The sequence below is a fragment of the Balaenoptera acutorostrata genome, chromosome 17 (genome assembly GCF_949987535.1).
Source record: "Balaenoptera acutorostrata chromosome 17, mBalAcu1.1, whole genome shotgun sequence".
Taxonomy (NCBI): Eukaryota; Metazoa; Chordata; class Mammalia; order Artiodactyla; family Balaenopteridae; genus Balaenoptera; species Balaenoptera acutorostrata.
The window spans coordinates 53,985,553-53,999,619 of NC_080080.1; positions in this window are offsets into that span (position 1 = coordinate 53,985,553).

Genomic DNA, 14,067 nt, shown 5'->3' on the forward strand with positions numbered 1-14,067 from the left:
CCATAAACAAGACGGAAGGACAACCCTCAGAATGGGAGAAAATATTTGCAAATGAAGCAACTGACAAAGGGTTAATCTCCAAAATTTACAAGCAGCTCATGCCGCCCAATATCAAAAAACAAACAACACAATCCAAAAATGGGCAAAAGACCTAAACAGACATTTCTCCAAAGAAGCTATACAGATTGCCAACAAACACATGAAAGATGCTCAACATCACTAATCATAGAGAAATGCAAATCAAAACTACAGTGAGGTATCACCTCACACCAGTCAGGGAACCCTCTTGCACTCTTGGTGGGAATGTAAATTGATACAGCCACTATGGAGAACAGTATGGAGGTTCCTTAAAAAACTAAAAATAGAACTACCATACTAACCATCAATCCCACTCCTTGGCATATACCCTGAGAAAACCATAATTCAAAAAGAGTAATGTACCACAATGTTCATTGCAGCTCTATTTACAATAGCCAGGACATGGAAGCAACCTAAGTGTCCATTGACAAATGAATGGATAAAGAAGATGTGGCACATGTATACAATGGAAAGTTAGTCAGCCATAAAGGAAAAGAAACTGAGTCATTTGTAGTGAGGTGGATGAACCTAGAGTCTGTCATACAGATTGAAGTACGTCAGAAAGAGAAAAACAAATACCGTATGCTAACACATATATATGCAATCATAAAAAAAAAAGAAAAGAAAAGAAAGGTTCTGAAGAACCTACGGGCAGGATAGGAATAAAGACGCAGACGTAGAGAATGGACTTGAGGACATGGGGAGGGGGAAGGGTAAGCTGGGTGAAGTGAGAGAGTGGCATGGGCTTATATATGTTACCAAATGTAAAATAGATAGCTAGTGGGAAGCAGCCGCATAGCACAGGGATATCAGCTCAGTGTTTTGTGACCACCTAGAGGGGTGGGGTAAGGAGGGTGGGAGGGAGACGCAAGAGGGAGGAGATATGAGGATACATGTATATGTATAGCTGATTCACTTGGTTATAAATCAGAAACCAACACACCATTTTAAAGCAATTATACTCCAATAAAGTTGTAAAAAATTAAAAATAAAAAAAATAGAAAATAAAAAAAAAACAAAATAAAGAAATTGTGCAATTTAAAATTAAATGTCATGACAAGGACCTGAAAAGTATTTGACTTGATGACCAATATTCTTTAAGAATGTTAAAATGGATTCCAGGATTTAAATATAAATCTGTAAGTCTTATTATGAAAAGGGCAAAGAAGTGACAGAAGATATATGATGGCCATCAAATTTTATCCCTAAGCTAAATGCCAACTGGGAAACATGTCTCCCCTTCTTGCTTCTGCCAAAATTTCACATATTTGGCAGAACAGACGAGGTGCATTATGGGAGCTTTCCACTCTTCTCTGAAGTAGCCGATAAAAGCAGCTGTTGAAAGGAGGTATGTGGACAGGCACTGGATCATCTGAGAACGCAACTCATATGTTTCTGTGACTCACCCTCCTGCTGTGTGCTCTCTTCCCTTGCCAACTTAGGTGGAGACTTCGAACATCCTGCAAGGATTCTCTATCTCTTCCATGACTTTCTTTATGCCAAATCTATTGGGCTTCTAATCATCCAGAATGACAATGCCAACTGATGGGGCTCAGCAGTAGGCTCAGGGGTAGAAGGATTCTCCTACTCCCTGCTGTTTTTTGTCTTATTTACCACCTCCCTCTTCATAAATATCATGCTGAGCATTAATGAAACCTTTTAGCTAATTTGTGAGTCCAGGTAGCTCAAGATATTTTCTAAATTATTCATTTTGGTAAGCTTTAGCAAAATAACTCTAAAAACATTAAATTCATCAAAGGGAATTAGGGCAAAGGAAAGGAAGGGAGAGAAATGTTGAAAGAATTAATTACCTGACAGAACTCAAAAGAGAAAATTTTCATTTATTATAATCCTGGTTACTCTATTATCAGTGGTTCTTCACAATTTTGTGACCACAAATTCCTATAAATATGTGATTAAAGCTATGAATCTTCTCCCTACCTCCCCCCAAAATGTAAATAATTATATATAGCTGAAATTTTACACTGAGTTTTACAGTATGTAGGGACTCATTCCTTTCCTTCCTTCCTCATCACAAAGTCAGTCCTGGACCCCAGGATAAGATCCTGACTCTAAACTATAAAAACTGAGCTACAATGGACTCCATGTCTCTCTTGATCTCACTTCTAACTTAACATTTATTTTTGCTTTTCTACTTCATTCTTTACAGCAGATCCCTAGAGGTGGAATGACAGTATATTTCCACTATAGCTCATGAATTATTTTTTTGTTGTTTTTCTATTTTCCAAATATTATTTTGAGTTGGTATGAGGTCCCACTGTAAAACAGATATAAAAAGATAAAAAAAGAAAGATAATCCAAACCTTAGTGAATTGGTTCATTTATTAGTGGGTAGACAAACAAAGAGTTACAAATGAGAATAAAAAGGCTTAGAAGAAAAATTGTTTGGGGAAGATATCATCAGATAATACTGGGCCCAAATCACTCTGAAAGTCATCAACACACTTTGTATCTAAGACCATGAAAGCATAAAGAAATACTTATTTCAGCATTTTCTTCATGATTACCTATAAATACCAAATACTTATTTACCCACTGTTCTCTTTGAGACACTGTACTAGGATTCCCTTATTACTCTTATTAGATTTGACTATTTTAAATCTCACTAGATAGACAAAGAGACAGATAGACAAATAAGCATAGATATAAATGAATAGATAATTGCATTTATTCTAGGACTTCTCTATTTGACAAAATGGAGCAGTCCTAGAATAATAGTGGGTTATTTAACCTACTGCAAGAAGATAGTGGATTTTATATTCCTAGGCTTATATGGACACATTTATAAAGCTAAGGAGAAAATGCATAAAATAAAAAAATCTTAATAGAAATGTAACATGCTTGAAAGAAGTTAGGAGAAAGAGCCTCAAGCACTCCTGCTTACAGATCTCACTTTCAATTGAGAAGCAACTCCTAGGAGTAACCTAGAGTCTTAAAGAAACGTGTATACCCTCATCTTGTATCTTTAGTATCTTTATCCTAAAAGTAAATGGATGGACAAAGGGTAATGTTTGCAGGCATTAGAATGCTCAGAGGACAAGTGCACTTACTAAAGGTTTCTCAGAATGGCATCTGGACTAATCCCTTTACTATGAGAAGGTAGAGACAGCAATTATGTCAGGAAGGAATAGAGTTTAAGTGGCCTTATTTTTTTCCCCTTAAAGACTAGAGAATATAACTTCCTCAAATAATCAACAAATATTTTAACACCCTTTAGAAACAGATACATGCCAAGCTATTTGGATATGTTATTTTCCATCATGTTATTAAATCACCTAAACTACCAGCAAAAAAAAACAAGCATACCATGCAGGAATAATGCTTTGTTACTCAGAAAAAAAAAAAAAAAAGACACTTATATCACTCATACACCAAAATAAATCTGAGATGGGTTAGATTTTTCAATGAAATAATTAATGTACTATAAAAATAAGTAAATATTTAAATATACGGTTGGAGAAGAACTTTTTCTCAAAAAAAAAGCACACCAAATGCACAGATCAAGAAATAACAGAATAATTGATTGAACTATGAAAAATGTAAATATGTAGGTCAAGCAACAATAATAAAAAAATTTTAATGAAAAGGAAAGTGATAACTGGGGAAAATTTTTCAATATAAATGACATCCACAGATACAAGGTCTCTGCTATAGAAAAAGCTTTCACTAGTTATTAACATAAAAATTGAATCCCCAAGAGAAAATAGCAAGAAGATATGAACAGGCAACTTTGTAAAAAAGAAAAACAGATTGATAAATATATGAAAAAATGCTCAATCTTAATAATCAAAGAAGTACAACTTTAAACAATGTTCTCTAATTCTTTGCATATAATCGTGGTAAATATTTTAAATATAATACACAGTGTTGTCAGTGAAGTAAAGAAATAAAAACTCATACATTGCTGGAAAGAGCATAAAATATCAATAGTACAGTCTGCTCACGAATAAAGCAAAAGTTGTGTTCCAGAAGAAATTTTATTACCAAAAATTAACTAAGTAAACTATAAGTTCAATGTAGGAAAGGAAATTTAAATTGCAGAATTTTAGATTTGCTATAATGTGATTATCTTATCTATCACCCTGGTTCCAAAGGCTATATAAATTCTATTTATTTACATTTATGATCCCTAAATTTATATTTTCATCTGAGATCAAGTTTCAAATTCTCTCATCCAATTGACTGTTTGATGTCTCCACTTCGTTGTCACAAGGACATCTCAACCTATTCAAAACACAACTCTTGGAGCCCACCCAGACCTGGTGCCTACCAGCCCCAGTGGGCACAGAAGTGACAGGGCAGGATGGTTTGCTCACAGCCCAGGGAGCTATTGCAGGGTGGAAACAGGTAAAATATGACCCTGACTAACTGATGCCACCACTGAGCTTGAAGTGATTCCTTTGGTTCTAACTTTTCAAATATAACCTTCCTTTTATCGCTATAACCCTCTTTGTCTGTTCTAAAAAAACTAGTAAACAGAAACCTCAATAAAATAGTCAGGAGACCAGAAGGGAGAGCTCTCATGCCCTGTGACAGTAGCAGAACCCAACAAGAAGAAGCCCCAAAGACTTACTTTCCCTGGCAAGGACTCTGTCAATGAAAAGCCAGGGATTGTGTTTACTGTAGCCTCCCAACTTCCTTTTGCCCCACTATAAAAGCCTTCTCCTTCACTTGCCATGCAGCGACTTGAAGGTAGCTCACCATGGTTGAAGACCCCGAATTGCAATCCTCTGCTGATCTTGAATAAATCTGTTTTTCACCTCTGGGGAAATAACTGTCAGACTATTTGGTTTAGGTCAACATTTTGATGGCCCATTCAGGGACCAGAAAAGAGCCCCATAGGCTCTGGGGCTGGTGAACACACAGATGGGGTACCCACGATTGAGACCATTGATCTCACTGTTTTTCTCACTGACACTGGAGCTTGAAGGTTTGCTTCTCTCCTGGATCCAAACTTACACCATTCTTGCATTTGAAGCTCTCCAGGCTTTATCCAGGATCTGTTTTAAGGTTTCATCTTTCCAGTTAAGGCCTTGTTCTATGTGTGACTACTCATTCGGCACTTTGGTCTGATTTTGAGATAAGACTGTTTCAACGGAAACTGTGCTAGTTAAGCCTTCAGCCCACTCCTTTGAAATAGGGGCTATTCTATGGGAACTGGCTGAAAATCCTTTGGCTTGGCTCCTACGGGATCAAGCTGTTCCCTTAGAACTGACTGGTATTAGGTCTGCAGATTGTTTGAATTGCAAGCTGTTTGAATTGTTTGAGCTATATGCTGTCTGTGCTGTTGAAGGTTTTGAAAATACTTATTTTCTTTGAACAAAAAAAAAACCTCTGAGAAATGGAATCCCAGTTATCTAAATATTTCAAGGGCACACCCCCTACAGAAATTCCAGCTGATTTTTATGTTTAAAAAGTGATGTCCTTCCTCATGTGCATTTCTAGCTAAATGGACCTACCTGACCAAAAATAATTTAGAATACCAGTGGCCATTATGGGGAATTTTTGAAATCCCCAACTTAAATTTCTTAAAACTGAATTGCACTACAATAGTGTTAAAATTGAACAGAATGCTTATTTTGATTGGTATTTGAAGGTGTCCAAACATTATCAGAAGCCTAAATTTGCCTCTCTGCAAAATAAGATTTTAAGAATAACTGAGGCAGGCACTGTCCTCCAGCACCAGTGGTGAGCACCGAGCCAGAGCAGGAGGTGGCGTGGCTGAAGCACCACGGGGAGGGCTGCACTGCTCGCCTTCTGCAGCTGTGTCTGTATCAGCTCCTTCACCATCACTGGGGCACCGTGCAGCTCTAGTCTGGGGTGGAAGCTGCGGCCGTTGCGTGTGGCCAGATCTGCATCCCGCCTCAGCACCCAGAGGACATGCGAGAGAGAGAATGAGCCAGAGGGACACACTGGTGCATCAGTTTGCCAGAGGATTCTTTCCCATTATAGTTTATTACAAGATTTTGAATATAACTCCGAGGCACCTCACAAGCTCGGCTCTCTTGGAAGGTCATCTGCCCACCGTTCCCTCAGTTAGAGCTGTTCCAAGGATACTGCCTTGAGAGAATAAAATGTTGAGACTGACTGAATACGTGACTGAACCCAGGCAATTGTATAGTTCAGGCACCAGTCCCTCCCACCAGAAAGCCTACACAATCTCCTGGACCAACCTCACCCACCAGGGGGGAGACAACAGAAGCAAGAGGAACTATGACTCTGCAGCCTGCAGAAAGGAGACCACAAACACGGTAACTTAGACAAAATGAGAGGAGAAAGAAATAGGTTGCAGATGAAGGAGCAAGGTAAAAACCCACAGGACCAAATAAATGAAGAGGAAATAGGCAATCTACCTGAAAAAGAATTCAGAGTAATGATAGTAAAGATGATCCAAGATCTCAGAAATAGAATGGAGGCATGGATCAAAAAGATACAAGAAATGTTTAACAAGTACCTAGAAGACCTAAAGAACAAACAATCAGTAATGAACAACAAAATAACTGAAATGAAAAATACACTAGAAGGAATCAACAGCAGAATAACTGAGGCAGAAGAACAGATAAGTGAGCTGGAAGATAGAATGGTGGAAATAACTGCTGCAGAGCAGAATAAAGAAAAAAGAATGAAAAGAAATGAGGACAGTCTCAGAGACCTCTGGGACAACATTAAATGCACCAACATTCGAATTATACACAACCCAGAAGAAGAGAAGGAGAAAGCATCTGAGAAAATATTTGAAGAGATTATAGTTGAAAACTTCCCTAATATGGGAAAGGAAATAATCAACCAAGTCCAGGAAGCACAGAGAGTCCCATATAGGATAAACCCAAGGAGAAACATACCAAGACACATATTAATCAAACTAACAAAAATTAAATACAAAGACAAAATATTAAAAGGAACAAAGGAAAAGCAACAAATAACAGACAGGGGAATCCCCATAAGGTTAACAGCTGATCTTTCAGCAGAAAGTCTGCAAGCCAGAAGGGAGTGGCAGGACATATTTAAAGTGATGAAAGGGAAAAACCTACAATGAAGATTATTCTACCTAGCAAGGATCTCATTCAGAGTCAAAGGAGAAATTAAAACCTTTACAGACAGGCAAAAGTTAAGAGAATTCAGCACCACCAAACCAGCTTTACAACAAATGCTAAAGGAACTTCTCTAGGCGGGAAACACAAGAGAAGAAAAAGACCTACAAAAACAAACCCCAAACAATTAACAAAATGGTAATAGGGACATACATATTGACAATTACCTTAAATGTAAATGGATTAAATGCTCCAAACAAAAGACACAGACTGGCTGAATGGATACAAAAACAAGATCTGTATATATGCTGTCTACAAGAGACCTGCTTCATACCGAGGGACACATACAGACTGAAAGCAAGGGGATGGAAAAAGATAATCCATGCAAATGGATATCAAAAGAAAGCTGGAGTAACAATACTTATATCAGACAAAATAGATTTTAAAATAGAGACTATTACAAGAGACAAGGAAGGACACTACATAATGATCAAGGGATCAATCCAAGAAGAAGACATAACAATTGTAAATATTTATGCACCCAACATAGGAGCACCTCAATACATAAGGTAAATGCTGACAGCCATAAATGAGGAAAGTGAGAGTAACACAATAATACTGGGGGACTTTAACATTCCACTTATACTAATGGATAGGTCATCCAGACAGAAAATTAATAAAGAAACAGAAGCCTTAAATGACACATTAGACCAGATAGACTTAATTGACATTTATAGGACATTCCATCTGAAAGCAACAGAATACACTTTCTTCTCAAGTGCACATGGAACATCTCTAGGATAGCTCACATCTTGGTTCACAAATCGAGCCTTGGTAAATTTAAGAAAATTGAGATTGTATCAAGCATCTTTTCTGACCACAATGCTATGAGATTAGAAATCAATTACAGGGAAAAAACTAAAAAACACAAACACATGGAGGCTAAACAATATGTTATTAAATAATCAAGAGACTACTAAAGAAATCAAGGTAGAAATCAAAAAATACCTAGAAACAAATGACAACAAAAACACGATGACCCAAAACCTATGGTATGCAGCAAAAGTGGTTCTAAGAGGGAAGTTTTTTGTTTTTTGTTTTTTTTTATGGTTGTGTTGGATCTTCGTTTCTGTGCAAAGGCTTTCTCCAGTTGTGGCAAGTGGGGGCCACTCTTCATTGTGGTGCGTGGGCCTCTCACCATCACGGCCTCTCTTGTTGCAGAGCACAGGCTCCAGACGCGCAGGCTCAGCAGTTGTGGCTCACGGGCCTAGTTGCTCTGCGGCATGTGGGATCCTCCCAGACCAGGGCTCGAACCCGTGTCCCCCACATTGGCAGGCAGACTCTCAACCACTGCACCACCAGGGAAGCCCCAAGAGGGAAGTTCATAGCAATAAAATCCCACCTCGAGAAACAAGGAAAATCTCAAATAAACAACCTAAACATGCACCTAAAACTACTAGAGAAAAAAGAACAAGCAAAACCTAAAGTTTGTAGAAAGAAAGAAATCATAAAGATCAGATCAGAAATAAATGAAAAAGAAATGAAGGAAATAATAACAAAGATTAATGAAACTAAAAGCTGATTCTTTGACAAGATAAACAAAACTGATCAACCTCTAGCCAGACTCATCAAGAAAAAAAGGGAGAGGACTCAAATAAATAAAATTAGAAATGAAAAAGGATAAGTTACCACTGACATTGCAGAAATACAAAGGATCATAAGAGATTGCTACAAGCAACTATATGCCAATAAAATGGACAACCTGGAAGAAATGGACAAATTCTTAGAAAAGTACAAACTTCTAAGACTGAACCAGGAAGAAATCGAAAATATGAATGACAAATCACAAGTAATGGAATTGAAACTGTGATTAAAAATCTTCCAACAAACAGAGGTCCAGGACCAGATGGCTTCACAGGTGAATTCTATCAAACATTTAGAGAAAAGCTAACAACTATCCTTCTCAAACTCTTCCAAAAAATTGCGGAGGCTGGAACACTACCAAGCTCATTCTACAAGGTCACCATCACCCTGATACCAAAACCAGATAAAGATACTACAAAAAAAAAAAGAATTTTACTGACCAATATCACTGCTGAACATAGATGCAAAAATCCTCAACAAAATACTAGCAAACCAAATCCAACAACACATTAAAAGGATCATACACCATGATGAAGTGGGATTTATCCCAGGGATGCAAGTATTCTTCAATATACACAAATCAATCAATGTGATACACCATATTAACAAATTGAAGAATGAAAACCATCTTAATAGATGCAGAAGAAGCTTTTGACAAAAGTCAACACCATTTATGATAAAAAAATCTCCAGAAAGTGGGCAAAGAGGGAACCTACCTCAACATAATAAAGGCCATATATGACAAACCCGCAGCAAACATCATTCTCAGTGTTGAAAAATGAAAGCATTTCCTCTAAGATCAGGAACAAGACAAGGGTGTCCACTCTCACCACTATTATTCAACATAGTTTTGGAAGCCCTAGCCATGGCAATCAGAGAAGAAAAAGAAATAAAAGGAATCCAAATTGGAAAAGAAGTAAAACTGTCACTGTTTGCAGATGAAATGACATTATACATAGAAAATCCTAAAGATGCCACCAGAAAAGTAATAGAGCTAATCAGTGAATTTAGTAAAGTTGCAGGATATAAAATTAATACACAGAAATCTCCTGCATTCCTATACACTAACAATGAGACATCAGAAAGAGAGATTAAGGAAACAATCCCATTTACCATCACATCAAAGAGAATAAAATACATAGGAATAAACCTACATAAGGAGGCAAAAGACCTGTATTCAGAAAAGTATAAGATACTGATGAAAGAAATCAAAGGTGACACATACAGGTGGAGAGATATACCATGTTCTTGGATTGGAAGAATCAATATTGTCAAAATGACTATACTACCCAAAGCAATCTACCAATTCAATGCAATCCCTATCAAATTACCAATTGCATTTTTCACAGAATTAGAACAAAAAATTTTACAATTTGTATGGAAACACAAAAGACCCTGAATAGCCAAAGCAAACTTGAGAAAGAACAATGGAGCTGGAGGAATCAGGCTCCCTGACTTCAGACTATACTGCAAAGCTACAGTAATCAAAACAGTATGTTGCGGGCACAAAAACAGAAAATAGAAAGCCCAGAGATAAACCCTCACACCTATGGTCACCTAATCTGTGACAAAGTAGGCAAGAATGTACAATGGAGAAAAAACAGTCTCTTTAATAACTGGTGCTGGGAAAACTGGACAGCTACATGTAAAAGAATGAAATTGGAACATTCTCTAACACCATACACAGAGATAAACTCAAAATGGGTTAGAGACCTAAATGTAAGGCCAGACACTATAAAACTCTTAGAGGAAAACATAGGCAGAACACTCTTTGACATAAATTGCAGCAAGATCTTTTTTGACCCACCTCCTAGAGTAATGAAAATAAAAACAAAACTAAACAAATGGGATCTAATTAAACTTAAAAGCTTTTGCACAGCAAAGGAAACCATAAACAAGACAACACTCAGAATGGGAGAAAATATTTGCACACAGCAACTGACAAGTGATTAATCTCCAAAATATACAAACAGCTCATGCAGCTATATATCAAAAAACCAAAAACCCAATCAAAAAATGGGAGAAGACCTAAATAGACTTTTCTCCGAAGAAGACATACAGATGGCCAACAAATACATGAAAAGATGCTCAACATCACTAATTATTAGAGAACTGCAAATCAAAACTACAATGAGGTATCACCTCACACTGGTTAGAATGACCATCATCAAAAAATCTGCAAACAATAAATGCATGGACATACATACACTACCAAATGTAAAACAGGTAGCTAGTGGGAAGCAGCCACACAGCACAGGGAGATCAGCTCGGTGCTTTGTGACCACCTAGAGGGGTGGGATAGGGAGGGTGGGAGGGAGGGAGATGCAAGAGAGAAAAGATATGGGGATATATGTATATCTATAACTGATTTACTTCGTTATAAAGCAGAAACTAACACACCATCGTAAAGCAATTATACTCCAATAAAGATGTTTAAAATAAATAAATAAAATTAAATTTTTAAAAAAAAACAATAAATGCTGGAGAGGGTGTGGAGAAAAAGGAACCCTCTTACACTGTTTGTGGGAATGTAAATTGATACAGCCACTATGGAGAACAGTATGGAGGTTCCTTAAAAAACTCAAAATAGACTACCATATGACCCAGCAATCTTACTGCTGGGCAGATACCCAGAGAAAACCATAATTCAAAAATATACATGCATCCCAACATTCACTGCAGCACTGTTTACAATAGGCAAGACATGGAAGCAACCTAAATGTCCATCAACAGAAGAATGGATAAAGAAGATGTGGTACAGTACATATATACAATGGAATATTACTCAGCCATAAAAAGGAACGAAATTGGGTCATGTGTAGAGACGTGGATGAACCTAGACACTGTCATACAGAGTGAAGTATGTCAGAAAAAGAAAAACAAATATCTTATATTAACGCATATATGTGGAATCCAAAAATTTGGAATAGATAATCTTATTTTCAAAGCAGGAATGAGACACAGATGTAGAGAACAAAAATATGGACACCAAAGGGAAAAGGGAGAGTGATGGGATAAACTGGGATATTGGGATTGACATGTATATACTATTACATATAAAACAGATAACTAATGATAACCTGCTGTATAGCACAAGGAACTCTACTCGGTGCTCTGTGGTGACCTAAATGGGAAGGAAATCCAAAAAAGAGAGGATATATGTACATATATGGCTGATTCACTTTGCTGTACAGCAGAAACTGACACAGTAGTGTAAAGCAACTATACTCCAATAAAAAAAAAAAAAAAGAATAACTGAGGCAAACAAACTATTAAAGAAAGATAGATAAAATGGTTTCCAAAACCTCATGACTTCTTCCTTGGCTTCTTTGTCTCAGGCTCTGCTGCTGGCATTATCTTTCTCTCTCTGGTCTTGGTGGTCATGCCCCAGCCCCACCACCAGCACCATCTTCCTCCTTCTCTTGTGTGCTGCTTACACCTCCTCTACACTCAGTTCTCCCATACTACTTCTCTCATCGAACTTACTCTTTTCTCTGGAATTTTCCCCACTCTCTTTTTCTCTAAACTTATCAGAGCCTGTCCCTTTAAAATTAAGCTTTCTGAGGATCTGGAGGCTAAACCCTTAATTTTTTATATTCCCCAGACTGAAGCTGAACTGCAAGCTATAGTCAAAGAATTTCCGAAGTAGCCAAAGAACCTCACAGATTTGTGGAGGAATTTAATATAGTCATTCAAACTTATCAACCTGGTTTCTCTGATTTGTATTAGCTAGATTTGTATTCATATGCTCATTGGTGAGGGCCAGGTGCAGCATTGGATGAAAACTGCTAACTGGGAAAATCCTGAAAGATCTCTAGAATTAAAATTTGGAGATCAGCCAGCTAACTTATTATATGATCAGGTTTGGGCAATTGCTAGATGATTTCATCAGACAAATCCTAGGGCTTTTCAAAAGCCTGTTGATTGGAACGAAATTCAGGCCTGCACACAAAAATCTGATGTATATGTTCATGGCTATTACAATTGACTTCGGATTATTTTTAAAGAAAATTCTGGTCTTCCTTCAGATATTGATTCCCCCTGAGTAGCTTATGTTTATTATGTTATTATTTATCTATGTTTATTAATGGGCTGAACTAGGACCCTTCCCTTCAAGTAAAATGGACCAGAATGGAATGAGAAACTATGTACACTGCAGATTTAGTTAATCTGGCAAATCAGCTCTCTCATACATCTGGATAAGGCACCTAAAAGGAAGACCACCAAAATGCTTAATCTTCAAATTCAGCAAATGAAAGCCCTTAAACAGAACCATTTATACTGATAGTAGATATACTTTTAGAGTATACCTCATGACTTTGAAATGTGGAAGCAACATAGCTTCCTTACTTTCAGTGGAAATAAAATTTTAAATAGCCTCTATATTCAGGAACTCTTAGATGCAATATTTTTACCTGATGCTTTAGCTATTATTAAGATTTGGGGGTATTCTAAACTTGACTCTGGAAGCTAAAGGAAACCACCTTCCTGATATTTCTGCAAGGAATGCTGCCTTTAGAGGAACCAACAGCAGTCAAACTTCTGTCATGCTCCAAGGAGATACTTCCCCAAATATTGATTTCAAAAAACTGACTAGAGAAGCCCAACAACTGGCCTCAGGAAAAAAGAAAAAGGGAAATTCAACAATTGTTGGTTTGATAAAAAGAGAAGGCTCTGGTTTGGACCAAATAACAACCTAGTCCTACTGGAGACTCTAAAATTCTCACTTCTCACCACTGTACATGCATTGAACTATTGTTCTACTGAAAAAGTGATAGCCTTCATGAATCAATATTGGTGGAAAAAATGAACAAAGTCACAAAAATTGCCTGCCTCACTAGACCCACTTGTCCAAAGTACAACCCAGGGAAGCCTGTTCTTACTGCTCCAGACAGTTTAAACTGCTTGATGAGCAATTTGGGATCTGGCAAATGGATTTCATACAGCTTCTTCTGTCTAATGGATATAAATATATTTTAGTCATGGTCTATATGTTTTCACACTGGCCTGAAGCCTTCCCTTAAAGACAGGCTATTGCTTCTTATGTGGCTAAAGTCCTTTTGGAAAAGATTATCCCTACCTGGGGAAGCCCTCTCAAATATCATAGTGATCAAAGAACCATTTTACTTGTCAGATATTTTGACAAGTGTGCACTATTTGGTCAGTTTTACAACACTTTCACTGTGCTTACCACCCTTAATCCTCTGGTTTAGTCTAATACACTAACATCATTACTAAAACAGAATTGGCAAAATTTGTAGAGGCCTTCCAAATACCTCAGCCAAAAGCATTG